At 34.5% G+C, this 23,123-nt stretch overlaps 1 protein-coding gene and 1 long non-coding RNA gene across 2 annotated transcripts in view; one reads left to right on the top strand and one right to left on the bottom strand.

The window, feature by feature from the left end:
• LOC142236305 (carboxypeptidase B) overlaps positions 1-23,123 on the bottom strand; it is a 54,122-nt gene that overhangs the window by 12,276 nt on the left and 18,723 nt on the right. The window lies entirely within an intron of this gene.
• On the top strand, positions 16,571-17,082 carry LOC142236835 (uncharacterized). Its single transcript, XR_012722221.1, has 2 exons — positions 16,571-16,832; positions 16,900-17,082. It is a non-coding gene; the product is annotated as an uncharacterized LOC142236835 (long non-coding RNA).

The following is a 23,123-nucleotide window of genomic DNA, read 5'->3' as shown; positions in this document are numbered from 1 at the left end:
AGCCCCCATATAAACCGATCCCCAGATTTGGCTTGCGGAACCTCAAAGAGAAGCAAATTTCATCCAATCCGGCTGAAATATGGTACATGATGTTGGTATATGCTCTCTAACAACCATGCAAAAATTGGTCCACATCGGTCAATAATTATATATAGCCCCCATATAAACCGATCCCCAGATTTGGGTTGCGGAGCCTCAAAGAGAAGCAAATTTCATCCCATCCGGCTGAAATTTGGTACATGATGTTGGTATATGGTCTCTAACAACCATGCAAAAATTGGTCCACATCGGTTCATAATTATATATAGCCCCCCATACAAACCGATCCCCAGATTTGGCTTGCGAAGTCTCGAAGACAAGCAAATTTCATCCAATCCGGTTGAAATTTGGAACATGGTGTTAGTATATGATCTTTAACAACCGTGCCAGAATTGGCCCATATCGGTCCATAATTATATATAGCCCCCATATAAAACGTTCTCCAGATTTGACCTCCGGAGCCTCTTAGAGGAACAAAATTCATCCGATCCGGTTGAAATTTTGTACGTGGTGTTAGTATATGGGAGCCACCGGGAGACACCGTGGTGCAATGGTTAGCATGCCCGCCTTGTACATACAAGGTCGTGGGTTCGATTCCTGCTTCGACCGAACACCAAAAAGTTTTTCAGCGGTGGATTATCCCACCTCAGTAATGCTGGTGACATTTCTTAGGGTTTCAAAGCTTCTCTAAGTGGTTTCACTGCAATATGGAACGCCGTTCGGACTCGGCTATAAAAAGGAGGTCCCTTGTCATTGAACTTGACATGGAATCGGGCAGCACTCAGTGATAAGAGGGAAGTTCACCAATGTGGTATCACAATGGACTGAATAGTCTAAGTGAGCCTGATACATCGGGCCGCAACCTAACCTAACCTAACCTAGTATATGGTCTCTAACAACCATGCAAGAATTGGTCCATATCGGTCCACAATTATATATAGCCCCCATATAAATCGATCCCCGGAGCCTCTTGGAAGAGCAAAATTCATCCGATCAGGTTGAAATTCGGAACGTGGTGCACGCAAAAAAATAATTCTTTCCTCCCAAACGAAATTTTAGACAAACAAAGTTCGTTTCTCATTTGCGTTTCGCTGTAAGGAAGTGTATTTGGAAGAAAAGTATATACTTTTTGTGATAAACGTTTATTCTTTTCCAGGATGTAAAAACAATTTCATAAAGACTAGCTCAACAAAAAAAAACATTATTTTCTTGCTAATTGCATTGTCCCTCACATCTTTCTCACATCCACGAGGATTTTTAGTTCTTAACACCTTTTCCTGTAATACCAACAATGTAGAAGAAATTATACGATTTTATAAATTTTTAAATTTTTTTTACCTTTCGCCTGGACGGAGAATCGAACCGCGGACCATGCACATTGTAAGCCAACACACTAACCACTGAGCTATGTACCTGTTATGGTCATCAATAGATAAATATCCATATAAGTTATATTTATATAGCATAGCTTGCGGCGCCCACGAACCGAATAAACAAAGTTTATTTAACAGAAACAAACATTTAGTTTGGCACCGTGGAGCAGTGGTAGCTACGTCCGACTCTCATGCCAAGGGTCGTGGGTTCGATCCCTGCTTCGACCAAAGTTTTTTTTTTTTTTTGTAACATATATTCTAGATATGTTCGGAAGATTCCGAAAAAATGTTCAACATTACATTGTACTATATTAAATTTTGAACTGTAAAATGTGTCTTTTTAAAGACCTAAAGTCAGAAAAGAACAGTGTTTGATATAAACGAAATGGACTGTGTTGTTATTTCAAAAATAACTTTTTTTATTGAAAAAATAAAAATTTTGTAACAAACGAATTTTTTTGGTGATAAAAGTTTAAAATTTTCGAAGCTATTCAAAAAACTCTAACAAAAAAAAAAAACGTTTTCGGTACACGTTTTCCAAACGTTTTTTTTCTTTGCGTGTGTTAGAATGTGGTCTCTAACAATCACGCAAGAAGTGGTCCATATCGGTCCATAATTATATATAGCCCCCATATAAACCGTTCCCCAGATTTGATCCCCGGAGCCTCTTGGAGGAGCAAAATTCATCCGATCCGGTTGAAATTTGCAACGTGGTGTTAGTATAAGGCCGCTAATAACCATGCCAAAATTGGTCCATATCGGTCTATAGTTATATCCATATCGGTTCATAATCATGGTTGCCACTCGAGCCAAAAATAATCTACCAAAATTTTATTTCTATAGACAATTTTTTTCCAAATTTTACTTGTCAACATTTTATTTTGTCAAAATTTTAATTTAATCGGCCTTTTTTAGTTTAATATATACCACGTATGGACTATGTGGTATATATTACGGTGTTAGGAAGTTTTAAGAGACCTTGCCATCGGCAAGTAATTCGATTGTGGATGACAGTCTTCAGTATAAGTTTCTACGCAATCCATGGTGGAGGGTACATAAGCTTCGGCCTTGCCGAACTTACGGACGTATATACTTGTTAAACACTCTATTTTGGTTAAATTTCAACAATAAGTAAATCATCTGTGCGTGTATGAACTGATTTCGACGATGTTTTCTTTGCTGGATAGAAGTTCGCGAGCGTGTGTAAATATCTTTTATAGTTTGCAAGGTCACACAATTTATATTTTTTTTTTTTGCAAAATTTTAGAAAAGTTCGGTCAGTATTTTGATCCTGGAAGGTCCGTTTTGGACGGATTCTTGTTTTTTTTTTAGCTGCATTCACTACAAAATTCTATGATTTTTATTGAGTTTTGCAGGAAATTTGTTTTTAAGAAATAATGCTGAATATACCATATAAAAATTCTGTCCAGCAAAGAACAAATCATCGAAATCGGTTCATAATTGCGGATTTGACAATCGAGGAGACCAACTTTGAACGCCTACAGGTCAGCCTGTGGATCCTCTAGGAACCCACAAACTTGCAAACTTAGAGGAAAATACTTCAGGTTGCACACATCTTTGTTGATATCTTTATCGGAATTGTTTCCAAACAAGCGATTTTGAACCGTTCGAAATTTACAAAATTTACTGCAAATCGTTTGTTATACCCATATACTAAACGTGTAGGTCCCTATCTTTACTTTCCAATGACCATCTTAATAAATATTTGGTATTAGTGTCATGTTAGAGACATTCTTAAAGCACCTTGATATGTCAAGCCGAAGGGTAGAAAAGCGTTTTTTTTTTCAACAAAAAAAAAACCAAAATCTTCACGGATCATCGTTGCTTTTTTAACCATAAATCCACTCTATTTTGAAAACGCCCCTATGATCGATGGATAGATGATATGGACATTTGTTAAAGTCTCATTTAACACATTGACCATCTTGTCAATGAAATAGTCACAATATCTGGCAGATTCCAATATACATCAAATTTGAATAAAGTAACGGCTAAATTAACAATCCCCCCACCCCTCTACCATTCTCAAAAAGCCCATACTATCACACTAAAATGGAATCCATACAAAAGCCAATGACTATTGAAAACGAGATTCCTAAAGAAGACGGCTATAATGGCAAATATTTGGTATTTAGTGAATAGGTGCTCATTAAAAATCCGTATAGTTAAAGTCACATAGTTAATAGGTTTTTGGCGGTTTTGTTGGTAGACCTAAAACGACCATATTTATACTAGAAAAAAGGTTAATACTACTATTTATGATGGATATACAAAGCAAAACAAAACATCATCGCCATCACCAAACGGCAACATATCAAACGACCACAGGAATGGACATGTGCATAATGGGATGTAATTAATAAATGTGGCAATTATTTGTATGAACATATTTTGGTCTTGATTCCGAGTCAAAGACGCAGCTTCTTTACACTGAACAACTTTTCTACAAACAAAAACAACAAGCTTTAAATTTATGTCCAATAAAATTGGTGCTAATTGCCACTGACGGACCTATCACAATACAATATCATGGGGAATATACCAAAACATGGACCGATAAAACCCATCTGCGAACTTTCCCTGATTCTTATGAGGAAGCCAGAAATTGGATCGATTCGCGTATTGAGTCGTATTTCATCGCTGTACTTGCACAGAAAAAAAATACGCATTGTTAAATTTTTGATAAAAATATTTATCAAGAAAAATTTTCAAAATTTGATAAAGTTTTGCATTGATAGTTTGAATTTCTTTATCGATTTTGTATTTCATAAAAAAAAAAGTTTGGGAATCAACGGCGAAATGTAGGAGTAATTTATCAATAATATTTGAAAATACTTTCTGATAAAAAAGTTGAGATATCAATGACCAAATGTACGAGCATTTTATTAATAAAATTTGTATATACTCGTATTTCTGATAAAAAATATCATTCTTTTAGTTTGTGGATAATCCACCAATTGATAAAAATAATGTATGTGTTTTAGAAATTTTATTTCAGAAATGCCATTCATACACGCACAGAAAAAACATGTTTGGATATGGTTGCTGCATCCATTTAATGCTTATCTAGAGAAGGAAATTGTCCCGAAAACCATGTATTTTGTCTTTTAAAAATAATTTTCGAGCGGAGAAAAATATATGTTGGCAATAAGCATTTAAATGGTTCTCAAATGCCGCAAACATGTTCTATTATTTAAATGCTAGAATTTGAGACCATTACATGGTCGGGCAAATCATGTACCTGCCATTCTTTTTTTTACTTTTTTGCAGAGAAAAAAACAGTATTTTTATAGGTTACGCATAACATGTCTAGAACCATTACATGGCCATAAATACCATGTACATTTTTTTCGTGACCATTTAATTTTTTACTTTTTTCTGCTTTTTGATATATGGTATAGTTTATTTTTATACCCTCCACCATAGGATGGGGGTATATTAACTTTGTCATTCCGTTTGTAACACATCGAAATATTGCTTTAAGACCCCATAGAGTATATATATTCTGGGTCGTAGTTGTTATTAATGTAGGTCGGATGGTATTGCAAATGGGCCATATCGGTCCACTTTTACGTATAGCCCCCATATAAACGGACCCCCAAATTTGGCTTGCAGACCCTCTAAGAGAAGCAAATTTAATTCGATCTGGCTGAAATTTGGTACATGATGTTAGTATATGGTCTCTAATAACCATGCACAAATTGGTCCACATCGGTCCATAATTATATATAGCCCCCATATAAACCGATCACCAGATTTGACCTCCGGAGCCTCTTGGAAGACCAAAATTCATCTGATTCAGTTGATAGTTGGTACGTGATGTTAGTATATGGTATCCAACAACCATGCAGGAATTGGTTCATATCACTCCATAATTATATATAACCCCCATATAAACCGATTCCCAGATTTGACCTCCGGTGCCTTTTGGAGAAGCAAAATGCATCCGATCTGGTTGATATTTGGTACGTGGTGGTAGTATATTTTTGCATGGTTGTTAGAGACCATATACCAACACTATGTACCAAATTTCAGCCGGTTCGGATGAAATATGCTTCTGTTAGAGGTTCCACATGTCAAATCTGAGGGTCCCTTTATATGGGGGCTATACGTAAAAGTGGACCGATATGGCCCATTTGCAATACCATCCGACCTACATCAATAGAAACTACTTGTGCCAAGTTTCAAGTCGATAGCTTGTTTCGTTCGGAAGTTAGCGTGATTTCAACAGACGGACGGACGGACATGCTTAGATCGACTCAGAATTTCACCACGACCCAGAATATATATATACTTAATGGGGTCTTAGAGCAATATTTCGATGTGTTACAAACGAAATGACAAAGTTAATATACCCCCCCATCCTATGGTGGAGGGTATATGTTAATTAAGAAAATAAAGTTTTGAATGTGGTATTATTTCTTTTTAACATCAAAAAAATGCAATAAAAAATTTCGTAGTGATAGGATCAAAACAAATCTGCTATTTATTAATGGAATAGATTTACATTTACGAAAATTGAACAATAGGTTTGTATGGGAAGTTTTCGAATAAAAGTTATTCAGTATAAACTTGCAAGACAGTAAGAATGGGTTTTATTCTCTTGGGTAAAATTAGTAGAAGTGTACACGTTCACGAATTTATCATTAATTCAGTTAAAACGAAATATATTGATATTTTCTAATGCAGTTTCTATGTGACATTGTGCAATATATCGCACATTGGACTTGTTGATGATTAACCAGCTGATACTCGTACACTATATTCAATAAATATAGAAATGATAAAGATAGTTCACCCTCATATGGATCTATCACCACGGTTGTCACTAATCTACCAAATTTCGACGAATATGTTATCAAAATTTAAATAAATCTTATTTTGAAGTTTTTGACCAAAATGTTGTCAAAATTTTACTTTTCTAGAAAATTTTGTCAAAATTTTATTTCTATAGAAGTTCATAAGTTTATTTCTATAGAAATTTTGTGAACTACATCTTAGGCAGAGAGGAATATTTTGCAAACCCTATCAAAACTTCAGAAATTCTACCAATCTACCAAACAGTAAAAAATTCTACTATTTTCATCTCTCGAGCATTTGATATACGATAACCGGTCTCCTGGTTTTGTGTTTCGAAATCTTGATCTTATTGCAGCTCGCAAACTGGTATGACAAACATTTTATATATTTTGTTGTCAATTTCTAAATTATTACTGATTTTCTACAGCAAGAGGCCTTTCTATTATTTTTTTATTTGTCATAAAAACATAGCAAACATTTATTGGGGATTTTTGTGGGAAATTATAATTTAATTTGGGGATTTTTGGGGACAAACGCGTACAAATTTAGGGACAAAAGCCAGAAAAATACTGGCAGCACTGATAGCGATTGTGTTTGACTAGAAGAAAGACCCTATGTCAAATTTGAGAACGATCGGACTGCAAGCTGTACTTTGCACACAAAATTGCATATAAAGACAGACAGACAGCCAGACATCGCTAAATCGACTCAGAATTTAATTCTAAGATGATCGGTAGACTGGTGTTACATACAAATGCACAAGCTTATTATGCCATGTACCAAAGTAGTGGTGAAGGGTATAAAGATGAGAGAAAAACATTGCAACGCATGTCATAAAATCGGATTTATTTGCCCTCAAAAGAAATACATTTTAACAAAAAATTATTTTTTGTCCAAAATTTCGTTCCGGAGGAAAGTAGTTTTTCTTTGTGGCGTATGGGGGGATGGATATAAAAATCACTCGATGTTCTCCGCCCGATAAAGAAGTTAAGCTTCATTCCAGCTTCATAATTTCCATTCCACCTTTTTCTCATGTTCATTCCACTGTGCACGGGTTGATGGTTGATACTTGCCGACGGTCCGGGGAATTGACCACAATAACAAATTACATTAATATATTTATCGCGTTGCGGTTATTACTATTGCCACGGTTGCTGGCGCTATAATAGATATGTGTATGCCCATTATTATACATTGGAAATATCTGTTGTACATAAATAGATAAACATATTTTAAATATTTTTATGTTAATTTTAAAACAATTATAAATCTTTGTAACACTCTCAAATAATCATTAATCAATGCACCATGAAGACTGGACTTAACACAGCAGGCTAACCAGCTCGCCATTCATCCAAATGGTTACAGCGGCAAAAGACGCGAACACACCACAAATGGGATGGATACCCATGGGATAAATTAAACAACCGATTGCAAATGCATTCCAAAATATAAGTCATCATACGTCACAAAATGCTAGACCTAGACCATGGACAATAGACTTTGGAGACTAATATGTCGCGTTAATTACATTCATCTGAATAAATTTTGAATAAATTTGTAACAACATGCATGTTCACATAATATTATTGGCATTTTTCATATCAACAACATATTTTCATTAGTATCGAAAATAGATTTTGTTTTTGTGTTTTTTTTTTAAGACCATACAACATATTCGTTTATAATTACCATTTCGAATTATAATATTAACGATATTTGAATAATTGAAAAAATTCCAAATCTTATCTATGCACAGAGACGATTTATGATATAGACTAGATGGAGAGCTTTATAGAGAATAGCTCACTTACAGTCAGCAAAAAAAGTTGTATATATGAAAAATATGAAGTAGGCATATATGTATTATATTTTAAATTAAAGCTTGAGATCCCAGCTACAAAATAAAAAGGAAATTAAATCAGATTTATTTCGGTTTATTTCGGACACGGGAGCCACCGTGGTGCAATGGTTACCATGCAATATATCACCATAACACAGCGAGAGAATTAAAAGAGAGAAATTTCTGTGAAACTGCTTGTATGTTGTTTCGGAAAACTGTTTTATGAGTACATTGGTTCTGGCTATGCGCTTGGCAAGTTAATAAGGCATCGCCAAAAATTTGATATGTTTAAGTCTAAATATTATTTAATTTGAATATTAAAATGAGTAAAGAGAGGAGTAAAGAGAATAAACATTCGGAACCAAGAGAAAAGACATTTGAAAAAAAAAATGCATGTGTTTTTGCCTTGAGAGCACCATTTTATGTATGGCATATTATGAGCACACTTTTTTCTTGGTTCGTCAAAAGAAATCGTACGACGAGTAAGTCAAAAAAATATTCAGACAAAGGAAATTAAAACAAGTATATACCGCCGTACGTACCCTCCACCATGGATTGCGTAGAAACTTCTTCTAAACACTGCCATCCACAATCTAATTACTTGGGTTGCGGTAACCCTAGCCGATGGCAAGGTATCTTAAAACTTCCTAACACCGTCTTCTAAATTCTAAGTAAGTCCATACGTGGTATATATTAAATTAACAAAATTGTCTATAAAATAAAATTTTAACAAAATTTTCCATAGAAATAAAATTTTGACAAAATGTTCTATAGAAATAAAATTTTGACAAAATTTTCTATAGAAATAAAGTTTTGACAAAATTTTCTATAGAAATGAAATTTTAACAAAATTTTCTGTAGAAATAAAATTTTTAACAAAATTTTCTATAGAAATACAATTTTGACACAATTTTCTATAGAAATAGAATTTTGGTAGATTATTTTTGGCTCGCGTGGCTACCATGATTATGAATCGATATGGACCAATTTTTGTGTGATTGGGGATTGGCTATATATAACTATCGACCGATATGGACCAATTTTGGTATGGTTGTTAGCGACCATATACTAACACCACGTTCCAAATTTGAACCGGATCGGATGAAATTTGATTCTCTCCGGAGGTCAAATCTGGAGAACGGTTTATATGGGGGCTATATATAATTATGGACTGATATGGACCAATTCTGGCACGGTTGTTAGAGACCATATACTAACACCATGTTCCAAATGTCAACTAGATCAGATGAAATTTGCTTCTCTTAGTGGCTCCGCAAGCCATATCTGGGGATCGGTTTATATGGGGGTATATATAATTATGAACCGATGTGGACCAATTTTTGCATGGATGTTAGAGACCATATACCAACACCACATTCCACATTTGAACCGGATCGGATGAATTTTGCTCTTCCAAGAGGCTCCGGAGGTCAAATCTGGAGAACGGTTTATATGGGGACTATATATAATTATGAACCGATGTGGACCAATTTTTACATGGTTGTTAGAGACCATATACCAACATCATGTACCAAATTTCAGCCGGACCGGATGAAATTTGTTTCTCCTTGAGCCTCTGCAAGCCAATTTTTGCATGGTTGTTAGAGACAATATACTAACACCAAGTACTAAGTTTCAACCGGATCTAGGGATCGGTTTATATGGGAGCTATATATAATTATGGACCGATATGGACCAATGCTGGCATGGTTGTTAGAGGCCGTATACTAACACCACGTACTAAGTTTCAACAGGATCGGATGAATTTTGCTCCTCCAAGAGGCTCCAGAGGTAAAATCTGGGGATCGAATGGTTGTTAGGGATCATATACCAACACCATGTACCAAATTCCAGCCGGTTCGGATGAAATTTGCTTCCCTTTGAGGCTCCGCAAGCTAAATCTGGGGATCAGTTTATATGGGGGGCTATATGTAATCATGAACCGATGTGGACCAATTTTTGCTTAGTTGTTGGAGACCATATACTAACACCACGTACCAAATTTCAAGCGGATGGGATGAATTGTGCTCCTCCAAGAGGTTCCGGAGGTCAAATCTGGGGATCGGTTTATATGGGGGCTATATATAATTATGGACCGATATGGACCAAGTTTTGCATGGTTGTTAGAGACCATATACTAATACCATGTACCAAATTTCAACCGGATCAGATGAAATTTCCCTCTCTTAGAAGCTCCGCAAGCCAAATCTAGGGATCGGTTTATATGGGGGCTATATATAATTACGAACCGATGTGGACCAATTTTTGCATGGTTGTTAGAGACCATATACCAACATCATGCACCAAATTTCAGCCGGATCGGATGAAATTTGTTTCTCTTTGAGCCTCCGCAAGCCAAATCTGGGGATCGGCATATGGGAGCTATATATAATTATGGACCAATTTTTGCATGGTTGTTAGAGACCATATACCAAAACCATGTACCAAATTTCAGACGGATCGGATGAATTTTGCTTCTCTTTGAGGCTCCGCAAGCCAAATCTGAGGGTCCGTTTATATGGGGGCTATACGTAAAAGTGGACCAATATGGCCCATTTGCAATACCATCCGACCTACATCAATAACAACTACTTGTGCCAAGTTTCCAGTCGATTGCTTGTTTCGTTCGGAATTTAGCGTGATTTCAACAGACGGACGGACGGACATCGACTAAGAATTTCACCACGACCCGGAATATATATATTTTATGGGTTCTTAGAGCAATATTTCGATGTGTTACAAACGGAATGACAAAGTTAATAAAAGTATATACGGCCGTAAGTTCGACCAGGCCGAATCTTATGTACCCTCCACCATGGATTGCGTAGAAACTTCTACTAAAGACGGTCATCCACAATTGAATTACTTGGGTTGCGGCCGATGGCAAGGCATCTTAAAACTTCCTAACATCATCTTGTAAATTGTAAGTTAGTCCATGCGCGATATATATTAGACAAAAGAAAGGTCAATCAAATACGTATATATTCAGTTCTTGACCGGTATATATAGGGAAGAAATAATTACGAACCGATATGAGTTTTTGTGAGGTAATTATAGAGCCAGAATTTAAGTATGGAGGTCGCTTTATATGGGGGCTATATTAAATTATGAAAACGAAACTACCAAAAATTGCAATGCAATGTACCAAATTTCAAGGATCGGGGATAATTTTGCTCCTTCAAGAGGCTCCGGGTCAAACCTGGGGATCGGTTTATATGGGGGCTATATATAATTATGAACCGATATGAACCAATTTTTGCATGGTTGTTAGAGACAATATATGTTACTAATACCAAGTACAAAGTTTCAACCGGATCTGGGGATCGGTTTATATGGGGGATATATATAATTATGGACCGATATGACCAATTCTGGCATGGTTGTTAGAGACCATATACTAACAACACGTACTAATTCATAAAATTAGGTTGTTATAGAATAAGTTATTTGATTTCAATGTTTGGTAGTGTCGTGAAGTATCTTACTGCGTAATCATTTTGGGTAATGTTGGCTTATCGATTGTGAATAAAGAGAATTAAATTTGAAATTTTAATTTGAAGAAATAAACAAGTATATACGGCCGTAAGTTCGGCCAGGCCGAATCTTATGTACCCTCCACCATGGATTGCGTAGGAACTTCTACTAAAGGCTGTCATCCACAATCAAATTACTTGGGTTGCGATAACACTTGCCGATGGCAAGGTATCGTAAAGCTTTTTAACACTGTCTTCTAAATTGTAAGTTAGTCCATAAGGGGTATATATTAAACAAAAAAAAGGCCGATTAAATACGTATATAATTCAGTTTGACAAAATTTTCTATAGAAATAAAATTTTGACAAAATTTTCTATAGAAATAAAAACTTGGAAATTTTCTATAGAAATAAAATGTTGACAAAATTTTCTATGGAAGTAAAATGTTGACAAAATTTTCTATAGCAATAAAATTTTGACAAAATTTTCTATAGAAATAAAATGTTGACAAAATTTTCTATAGAAATAAAATGTTGACAAAATGATCTATAGAAATAAAATGTTTACAAAATTGTCTATAGAAATAAAATGTTGACAAAATTTTCTACAGAAATAAATTTTTTACAAAATTTTCTATAGAAATAAAATTTTGACAAAATTTTCTATGGAAATAAAATGTTGACAAACATTGCTATAGAAATAAACTTTTTACAAAACTTTCTATAGAAATGAAATTTTGACAAAACTTTCTATAGTAATAAAATTTGACAATTTTTACATGGCTGTTAGAGGCCATATACTAACGAAATGTACCCAATTTCAAACGGATCGGATGAATTTTGCCCCTCCAAGAGGCTCCGGAGGTAAAATCTGGGGATCGGTTTATATGGGAGCTAGATATAATTATGGACCGATATGGACCAGTTTTTGCATGGTTATTAGAGACCATATACTAACACCACGTACCGAATTTCAATCGGGTAGGATGAAGTTTGCTCCTCCAAGAGGCTCCGGAGGTCAAATCTGGGGATCGGTTTATATGGGAGCTATATATATTTATGGACCGATATGGACCAATTTTTGCATGGTTGTTAGAGACCGTATACTAACATCAGGTACCAAATTTCAACCGGATCGGAAGAATTTTGCCCCTCCAAGAGGCTCCGGAGGTCAAATCTGGGGATCGGTTTATATGGGGGCTATATATAATTATGGACCGATATGGACCAATTTTTGCATGGTTGTTAGAGACCGTATACTTAGACCACGTACCAAATTTCAACCGGATCGGATGAATTTTGCTGCTCCGGAAGGCTCCGCAAGCCAAATTTGGGGATCGGTTTATATGGGGGCTATATGTAAACGTGGGCCGATATGGCCCATTTTCAATACCATCCGACCTACATCAATAACAACTACTTGTGCCAAGTTTCAAGTCGATAGCTAGTTTCGTTCGGAAGTTAGCGTGATTTCCACCGACGGACGGACATCCGGACAGACGGACAGACGGACGGACGGACGGACGGACGGACTGACGGTCATGCTTAGATCGACTCAGAATTTCACCACGACCCAGAATATATATACTTTATGGGGTCTTAGAGCAATATTTCGATGTGTTACAAACGGAATGACAAAGTTAATATACCCCCATCCTATGGTGGAGGGTATAAAAAAAAGTAATCATAAGCTAGACAAAGTACAGTATATATATATATATATATATATATATATATATATATATATATATATATATATATATATATATATATATATATATATATATATATATATATATATATATATATATATATATATATATATATATATATATGGATGTATCGCTTCATTATTATAAAGGGTGATTCTTTTGAGGTTAGGATTTTCATGCATTAGTATTTGACAGATCACGTGGGATTTCAGACATGGTGTCAAAGAGAAAGATGCTCAGTATGCTTTGACATTTCATCATGAATAGACTTACGATCTGCCACAACGTCGAATTTTCAGTGAATGGGCCCTAGAAAAGTTGGCAGAAAATCCGCTTTTTTATCGACAAATTTTGTTCAGCGATGAGGCTCATTTCTGGTTGAATGGCTACGTAAATAAGCAAAATTGCCGCATTTGGAGTGAAGAGCAACCAGAAGCCGTTCAAGAACTGCCCATGCATCCCGAAAAATGCACTGTTTGGTGTGGTTTGTACGCTGGTGGAATCATTGGACCGTATTTTTTCAAAGATGCTGTTGGACGCAACGTTACGGTGAATGGCGATCGCTATCGTTCGATGCTAACAAACTTTTTGTTGCCAAAAATGGAAGAACTGAACTTGGTTGACATGTGGTTTCAACAAGATGGCGCTACATGCCACACAGCTCGCGATTCTATGGCCATTTTGAGGGAAAACTTCGGAGAACAATTCATCTCAAGAAATGGACCGGTAAGTTGGCCACCAAGATCATGCGATTTGACGCCTTTAGACTATTTTTTGTGGGGCTACGTCAAGTCTAAAGTCTACAGAAATAAGCCAGCAACTATTCCAGCTTTGGAAGACAACATTTCCGAAGAAATTCGGGCTATTCCGGCCGAAATGCTCGAAAAAGTTGCCCAAAATTGGACTTTCCGAATGGACCACCTAAGACGCAGCCGCGGTCAACATTTAAATGAAATTATCTTCAAAAAGTAAATGTCATGGACCAATCTAACGTTTCAAATAAAGAACCGATGAGATTTTGCAAATTTTAGGCGTTTTTTTTAAAAAAAAAGTTATCAAGCTCTTAACAAATCACCCTTTATATATCTACATCTCTTATAGAAAACGATACTCAGGTTTGACCTCCTGTTGTTCGACTGTACTTTGTCTAGCTTATGATTACTTTTTTTTATTTCTTCAAATTAAAATGATTACGCAGTAAAATACTTCACGACACTACCAAACATTGAAATCAAATAACTTATTCTATAACAACCTAATTTTATAAACTACAAACTAAACTGACTATAACAATCGCACTGCATCTATCTCTCTCTAACAATCAAACTGCCCTTCACAGGAAAAGAATTTAAAGTTTCTTCTATATTTACTAAAAATTATAATAATAATAAAAATTATACATAAGCAAGCAACAATGATTTAAACTCGCTTGGAGAATAGGAAAATTTTCTTTCAAGTAAAAAAAAATTTAAATTTAACGCATATACGAAAAAATAATATCCTCCCAAACGAAATTTAATACCAACGAAAATAATTTGGAAATTTCATTTAGCGGTAAATAAAATTGTTTGATAAGAATAGTCTATTATTTTTGTGATAAACATTTACAGGATATAAAAACAGTTTAATGGCTACTTTCATCTTCCCTATATCTCTCTCACTTACCCATGATTTAAGTACTCACGTGCATTTTTTTCAGTGCTTATAAGTGTTTTATTCGTTGACATAGTAACAAAATCATCACGTGAGCTAGTATTATACAAAATAATAATAGCGCCATGATAACAACAAGATCATAAATACCGGCCGGGCGGGGGGTTTTCTATGGTCATAAAGCAAAACAAAAGACGCTGACATATATGCTAATTTTTCATCTCGAATGACGAATATTAACTGAATTCGGCTGCCGTAATGAAATAAAAAACAATAAATGCGGCAACCGAAAAATGTCTGATGGCTCCGGTTTCATAAAAAAAAACTATGGTGTCTTCTGTCTAGAAGTTAACATCGGCAACTGCGAATACTTTGTAGATAAATAAAAAGAAAACAGAACTGATCATCGAATATTCCTGACCTTACCTTCGGTTTATCACCGAATATTATATTTTAGATTTACGTTTATCGATGAAGAATTAGTGAAAAAAGTTATTGATTATCAGTTTGTCTCTTTTTGCTTTTTGTGTTTTTTTGTTTTTCAAATAAACAAAACGGCAATCTGTTAGAAAGGCGGAAGATATACCAAAATATAAATTGCAGTTGATTTGTGATATTTTTGTTTTGTTAATTTTATTAACGTTTAGTACACATTTAGCATATATATAACCAAATAGAATATATTTAAGCAAGTTTAGAGTTCAACAGCTAAGAAATTCATCAATGTTAGAGACTGGCAAATATATACGACAATAAGTCAGAACAAAGTTTTGATATAGGCCTCATACAAAGCGACCCCCGATATGGGGTAGGTTTTATTCTAGACCATTAAAGGTGTGCCGAATGTGGGGTTTGTCTGACCATTGTTTGGTATAGCCTCCATATAGACGGATCTCCCGATTTTACTTCTTGGGTATATATAGACCGCAATTTATATCTGACTACCTGAACCCGCTTCTCTGCGCCTTGCGGATATTTTAAGCCTGAATGACTATTTGTAAAAAAATATCACAAATATCGTTCAACAGATTTTTCACTTTTTATACACTGCGCCACACTGTGGAACGGAGTTTTAAAAGTTCGTGCATATGTATGCAACACCCAGAAGGAGATGAAATAGACAGATGGCATCGTTGGCAATAACGCTCTGGGTCGAACTAGCCATGTCCGTCCGTCCGTCTGTGATCACATTCTAGGTCGCAATTTTGATTCAATCATCTCCAAATTTGGCACATATATCTGTTTTGGGTCAGAATAGAACTTTATTGATTTTGGAAGAAATGAGTTCAGATTTAGATATAGCTCCCATATAGGTATATCTTTCACTCGACCGGAGGTCAGAATTTCACTCCAATTTACATGAAATTTTTTCACAGAGAGTAGAATTACCATTCTAGCAAATTTGGTTAAATCGGTACAGATTTACAGTATCGGACAAAACATTTTCAATATTTTGCCATAAGAAAAAAGAGAGTGTTACAATATTGCGATTTTTTAATTTATTTATATTTTGTACACTCTAACTAATATATCATAAAAAATTAAATTTAGTTAGTTAATATTTAACATTTTTGAGGCTAAATAGATGCAAAGTACCAAATGGATAAGACAAAATAATATTAATAATATCACTCGTTATATTTTTAACAAAAAGAACCCTGCCAGCATTTCAAAGTTCCATTTCATCTTCATCGCTACCACAGACTCGTAAATGTCACTACAACCATCCTACTGTGATGGGGGCAGCATATCATAAAGTACAAAATGTACTTCATACATGTATTTTGCCATCACTACTTTTACAAAAGCCATTTTATTTTTTGTGAAACGCCAAGCGCAACCAGCTTGTTATATTTTATTTAAATAAAAACGAAAATAAAGTTATGAAAACATAGATTTTACGCTTAAAATTGTGAAAGGTATATTGGTGAACAATTTTTGATTTTCCAAATGGAATAAAGTGATTGTTTTTCAAATATTTTACAGACACGCTGCCTCCATCGAATAAAAACACTGGCTGATAGACGCTGCTACATGTAACTCTACATCATCATTAATGCAAAAAATTATGTTAAATGTGATGTGATAGTGGTATAAATGTTATATTTTTAAGAATTTGTAAATGATTAATCAAATTAATAAATATCTAAACAAACGTGTTTTACTCGACCACAATGATTCTTTTACCACTATCTTAAAATGTGCTTTTTCTGATTGTTTGGAGGGTCTCTTATTGGCGTCGTTCTAAATTGATCTATAAAGGCACCTAATAATTGCACTCATGCGAAACCTTTTTGTAGTAACTTGGCGTGGTACAACTTCTCAATAGTGACGGCGCTTTTCCGACGAGTTTTTGATATCGTATATGATTGTTTTCGACGTACTGGGGATTCTCAGAAGCGCCCCCAAATTCAAAAAATGTTGGCAGGGAATATCCGAATTGTCGTGTCGAATTTTTATACCATGCGCCACACTGGAGCAGGGTATTATAAGTAAGTGCATATGTTTGCAACACCCAGAAGGAGACGAGATAGACACATGGTATCTCTGGCAATAATGATCAGTGTGAGTCCCTGAGTCGATCTAGTCATGTCCGCCTGTCTGTGAACACATTTTAGGGATCAAAGTCCAGGTCGCAGTTTTAGTCCAATCGACTTCAAATTTGGCACACGTTTCTATTTTGGATCAGAATATAATCCCATTCTGATTTAGATATAGCTCCCATATATATCTTTCGTCCGATATGCACTTATATGGGCCAGAAGCCAGGGTTTAACCCTGATTTGCTTGAAATTTTCCACAGGGAGTAGAATTAATATTGTAGCTATGTATGCTAAATTTGGTTGAAATCGGTTCATATTTATATATAGCTCCCATATATATATCTTTCGCCCGATATGCACTTATATGGCCCCAAAAGCCAGAGTTTTACCCTAATTTGCTAGAAATTTTGCACAGCGAGTAAAATTAATATTGTAGCTATGTATGCCAAATTTGGTTGAAATCGGTTTAGATTTCCATATATGTTTCTCCGATTTGGGCAAAAATGGCCAAAATACCAACATTTTCTTTATAAAATCGCCACTGCTAAGTCGAAAACTTGTAAAAATTACTCCAATTTTCCTATAACTCTAATACACATCTATCGACTGATAAATCATAAATACACTTTTGCGAACTTGCCTCAAAATTGGTTCAGATTTAAATGTTTCCCATATTTATACCCTTCACCACTACTGTGGTACAGGGTATAATAAGTTTGTGCATTTGTATGTAACGCCAAGAAATAGTAGTCATAGACCCATCATTTAGTATACCGATCGGCTTAGAATTAAATTCTGAGTCGATTTAGCGATGTCCGTTTGTCTGTCTGTCTTTGGCTCAAAGACAATCACTATTAATTTTGAGAAAAAATCGGTTCAGATTTAGATATAGTTGCCATATATATCTATCACCGATCTGGTCATAATTGACGTATTTATCAATGTATATTCTTAAAATTTCGTACAGTCAAATGTTTTGGGGCTCCTGTATAATACGCAAAATATCGGCGAAATCGGTTCAGATTTCGATATAGCTCCCATATATATCTGTCGTCCGATTTGCACTTATATGGCCTTAAAAGCCAGAGGCTTGTCCTGATTTGCTTCACATTTCGCACAAGGAGTACGTTTAATAGTATCCTTATGTGTTCTAATCGGTTCCGATTTCGATATAGCTCCCATATATATCTTTCGTCCAAAAGTCAGAGTTTTGCCCTGATTTGCTTCAAATTTTGCACAAGGAGTACACTGAAAAAATATTGACCTAATATGGAAGATTATACAACTTAAATTTTAGGACTCCAAATTTACGCAATGCTAAGGACAAAATTCTTTAAAACAATGACATTTTAATTAAAAGAAAGTTTATAATCCTTGCTTCAAAATTTTTTTTCATTAAATTTAGGACACAAATCTTGAAATTTTGCGTCTCTCTGCTGAAGTTGTAGATCTTTGAAGTAAGACCAATTTTCCTTAAAATAAAGAAAAACATTTTTAATTAAAAGAAACCGTCTTTAACTCAGCTGAAATATTGAAATTTTAAATTTAAGATCAAAACGCTTCAAATATAGGCTAAGACTTATTTTAAAGATTTGCATCTTTGGTTTAAAGTTTTTTTAGTATTAAGAAAACAGTTTTTACTTTGAAGTACTTGGCATAATTTGGATTTTGAAACTGGAATACCTTTATTAATATATTGCAAAAAGAAAATAAAAACTCGATGAGTGAGATCTGTATCCAATTTTAATTTTATTGATCCTAGATTTAAAGCCAGGGAGGCCCGCAAAAAATGTCTTTATTTTAAAGAAGCCGCATCTTTGGCTCGGAATCAATACCAAAATCCTTAATGGAAGGTCAAAATCTTTGGATCCAAGTAAACTTTTTTTGAGTGTACGTTTAATAGTATCGTTAAGTTTGCCAAATTTCGTTAAAATCGTTTCAGATTTAGATATAGCTCCCATATATATGTACGCCAGAGTTGGGCAAATAGGGTAGAATGTTTGATATTTTAGACCCATTTTCAATGGGATTTTCTTCCAATTGACTCGGTACTTTCCACAGAGAACATATTTAATATGATATTTAAGTGTGTCAATTTTGATCTAATTTGGTTCAGATTTACATAAAGCCTCCATACATTTGTTCTTCCGGTTTATGCAAATATGGCCAAAATATCCATATTTTAACAAATTTTTGTCCAGATCGGTTCAGATTTAAATATATGCAAATGGGAACATACACACTTATATATAGCAAAAAACACATTTGACGGATTGATATAGTATCGAAAATGTCAATCAACAAAGCGGTGCAGGGTAATATAGTCGGCCCCGCGCGACTTTACACTCAAAAAAAAGTTTACTTGGATCCAAAGATTTTGACCTTCCCTTAAGGATTTTGGTATTGATTCCGAGCTAAAGATGCGGCTTCTTTAAAATAGAGACATTTTTTAGCGACCTATCTGACCTTAAATCTAGGATCAATAAAATTAAAATTAGGATAAAGATCTCATTTATCAAATTTTTATTCTCTTTTCGCGGTTTATTAATAATGGTACTCACACCCTCACAAAAAATCGCTTCTGTAACATATACTCCCAAACATATTTTGCTTCAAGCATATACATTTTTAGGTATTGCCCAAACATTTATATGTTTGATCTCTACCAATATATAATATGTTTGAAAGCATATTGGTCTAAACAATATATGCTTGGGTAGTCTAAGTTCCAAACCTTTTGCATTTTTGCATCCAAATTCAATAATGTTGTCTTCCAAAAAACAATATGTTATTATGTGAACATATAATATGTTTGGAAGCATTTTGCATGCTTAATGAATTATGAAAATAAACAGGTAATATAGGTGCTAACAACATAGGTTTTCGACCTGAATGCTCAAAATTTTGTTTCTGCCTAATTGTATTTATATTCCCCCACATCTTTCTCACTTCCACGAGATTTTTTAGTTCTTAGCACCTTTTTCTGTAATACAAACATTGTAGAAGAAATTATTCAATTTTATGATTTTTTTTATTTTAATTTTACCTTTTGCCGGACGGGGATTCGAACAGCGGACCACACAGTTTGTAAGGATCAAAGAAGTAGCTGATCAATTGCCCAAGGAAAAATAAAATGTTAATTTTGTAATAACAAGCAACAACCACCAACTTAATTCAATATCGCTCCCTGTTAAATAGCGCTCCAAGCTACTAAACACATATATGTTTATAGGCTATTTCTAAATTAATATATGTTTGCATCCAAGCATATTATATTTACAAACATTTTATGTCCCAAACATAATATGTTCTAACATATTAACATATATGTCCCAAACATGTTATGCTAGTTTATGAACATTATATGCTTGCACTCAAAAATATTGTGTTTAAAAATTTGTGTTCCAAACATATAATGTTTATAGCCAAACATATGAAAAACAGTCTTTTTCATCCGTGCACGTACAAACAAATGCCAGTTAAAAAATCCAAATTATAGCGGATACCTCAAAGTAAAAATGTTTTCTTAATTCCAAAAAAACTTTAAAAATGACAAAGTTATAAGCAATTTAATGACGTCAAATCATGCAAAAATGAGCCACTCACCCACACAAAAATGTCTCACAATAATGTCTAGGCAACAGAGAAATGCATTTTTGTGTGGGAAAGTCGCTAATTTTTGCATGTTTTGTCGTCATTAAATTGCTTATAACTTTGTCATTTTTCTTCTAGTTGGTCTTGTTGCTTACGTTAGAGTATCGTCTATACGAAGAGAAAAGAATTTTATTATAATTGCTTTATACTTTTCTGGCGGAAAAGGTCCGTTGTAAAACACGAATTTTTTGAAAATTTTGATTTTCCGCATTGATATTTGAACCACTTAACTTATCACAAATCCAATTGCACACGATTATTCGTCATCTTATAAGCTTTTATTTGTGTATCAACAACGTTATAATCGGACGTTTCTGACTCGAGATATATTGTGTTTAGTGAAAAAAGAGCGAAAATTTAAAAAAAAAACTGGATATCTCAAAAACGGTTCCATAAAAAATGTTTAAACATTTTTTTCGAATTCAGCAGCTCAAAATACACAGGAAAAGTTGGGTTTTATCAATGGTACATTTTGAGTGTAAACTAGTGTAATCAATACCAAAGAACCACTATATCTCTTTAACCACATCCTATTCGCAAGATCCACCAGGTGTAAAAAAACTAATCCTGCCTCGGTTTAAGAAACTCTCCTCTGAACGGCAATTTTTCATCTTCACGACGGGACGAATCTCAAATACCTACCACCATGAATAGTTAAAACTAGAAAAGTAGGGGAAAGAGGAAGCAATGGGTTTGTTTCAATTTTTGGATTTGCCTTCTATGGCCTCCTGAAATTCTGATACATTAGCTACAGGGAAAGGCCCCTGAAATTGCAAACATTGCTCGTCGTTTTTATTCGTTCGTTCCATTCGATCGGTTACATTTATTATCATCGTATATGGCAGGCAGATCTTAGTGGTGTTCATTGGTATATTCGTATTCCACTGTGATATAAGGAAAGTGGGTGGGTTTTTTGTATGAAGTATTTCGTCTATTTGTAATGAACGCGCGGCTGCAATGGTTTAACTTTCAAAATCAGATTAGAACAAAGGAAACCTAAACAGAATACTGTAGTAGTAGAGCGAAACAACTGAATTAAAAAATAGTAAGTAAAGTCTAAAGTCGGGCGGGGCCGACTATATTATACCCTTCACCACTATGTAGACCAAAAATTTGTGTTACCATTTCAACTCATTCAAATTTGTTGGGAATTATTATGAAGGCTTTTATTAGAAATATTTATATAATTTATATACAATATGGAGACAATTTTTTGTACTTCTATAAAATCTCTAGAATTAAAATTTAAATCGGCTAACACCCTGGGATGAAACACAATGTTAGTTACAAAATATGGGAAATATAAAGCTAGAGCAATTTTAATGCAATTGTACGAAATAATATTTACGATTTATCGAGCGAGAAATACGTATTCGAGATAAAGGAAAATTTAAGTAATATTTCAAATTTTTGCTACAGTGGCTGAATGCGTAGCACCGAAAAATAAAATAAATAAAACACAAGGATTAAGTTTTCTTTTCAATAATCTTTCAATAAAACGTAGGTTAGGTTAGGTTAGGTTAGGTGGCAGCCCGATGTATCAGGCGCACTTAGACTATTCAGTCCATTGTGATACCACATTGGTGAACTTCTCTCTTAATAAAAACGTAATTTTACTGAATTTCTTGGGAGACAATATTTACCTTTTTTTATAAAATCATTCTTACAAGGACGTAATCCAATAACGAATAAAAACAAAAGCTTAGACGCCGAAAGACGGTAATGGCGCGACTCGTTAGAAAAATGTAACGAATTGTGTTGAAAACACAGAGCTGCATCCAGAGCTACCCTACTGTACCCTACATTTCCTAACGAGGGGAAATTGTCATTTTACAATATTTTAAGTCCCCATCTAACGAATAAATTTTGATCATACGAATTTGAATTTAAACAGTGGCGCTTTTACAAGGATATTGGTTAAATCTCGGCATTATATGTGGTCAATTGTGGGTTGTGATATATTATTTGGCCTAGTTTAATTAAAACTGTGAAATATGACTACGAAATCTGAAT

Source organism: Haematobia irritans, chromosome 4 (genome assembly GCF_050003625.1).
Source record: "Haematobia irritans isolate KBUSLIRL chromosome 4, ASM5000362v1, whole genome shotgun sequence".
NCBI classification, from domain to species: Eukaryota; Metazoa; Arthropoda; class Insecta; order Diptera; family Muscidae; genus Haematobia; species Haematobia irritans.
This window is presented reverse-complemented; position numbering and strand designations above follow the sequence as displayed.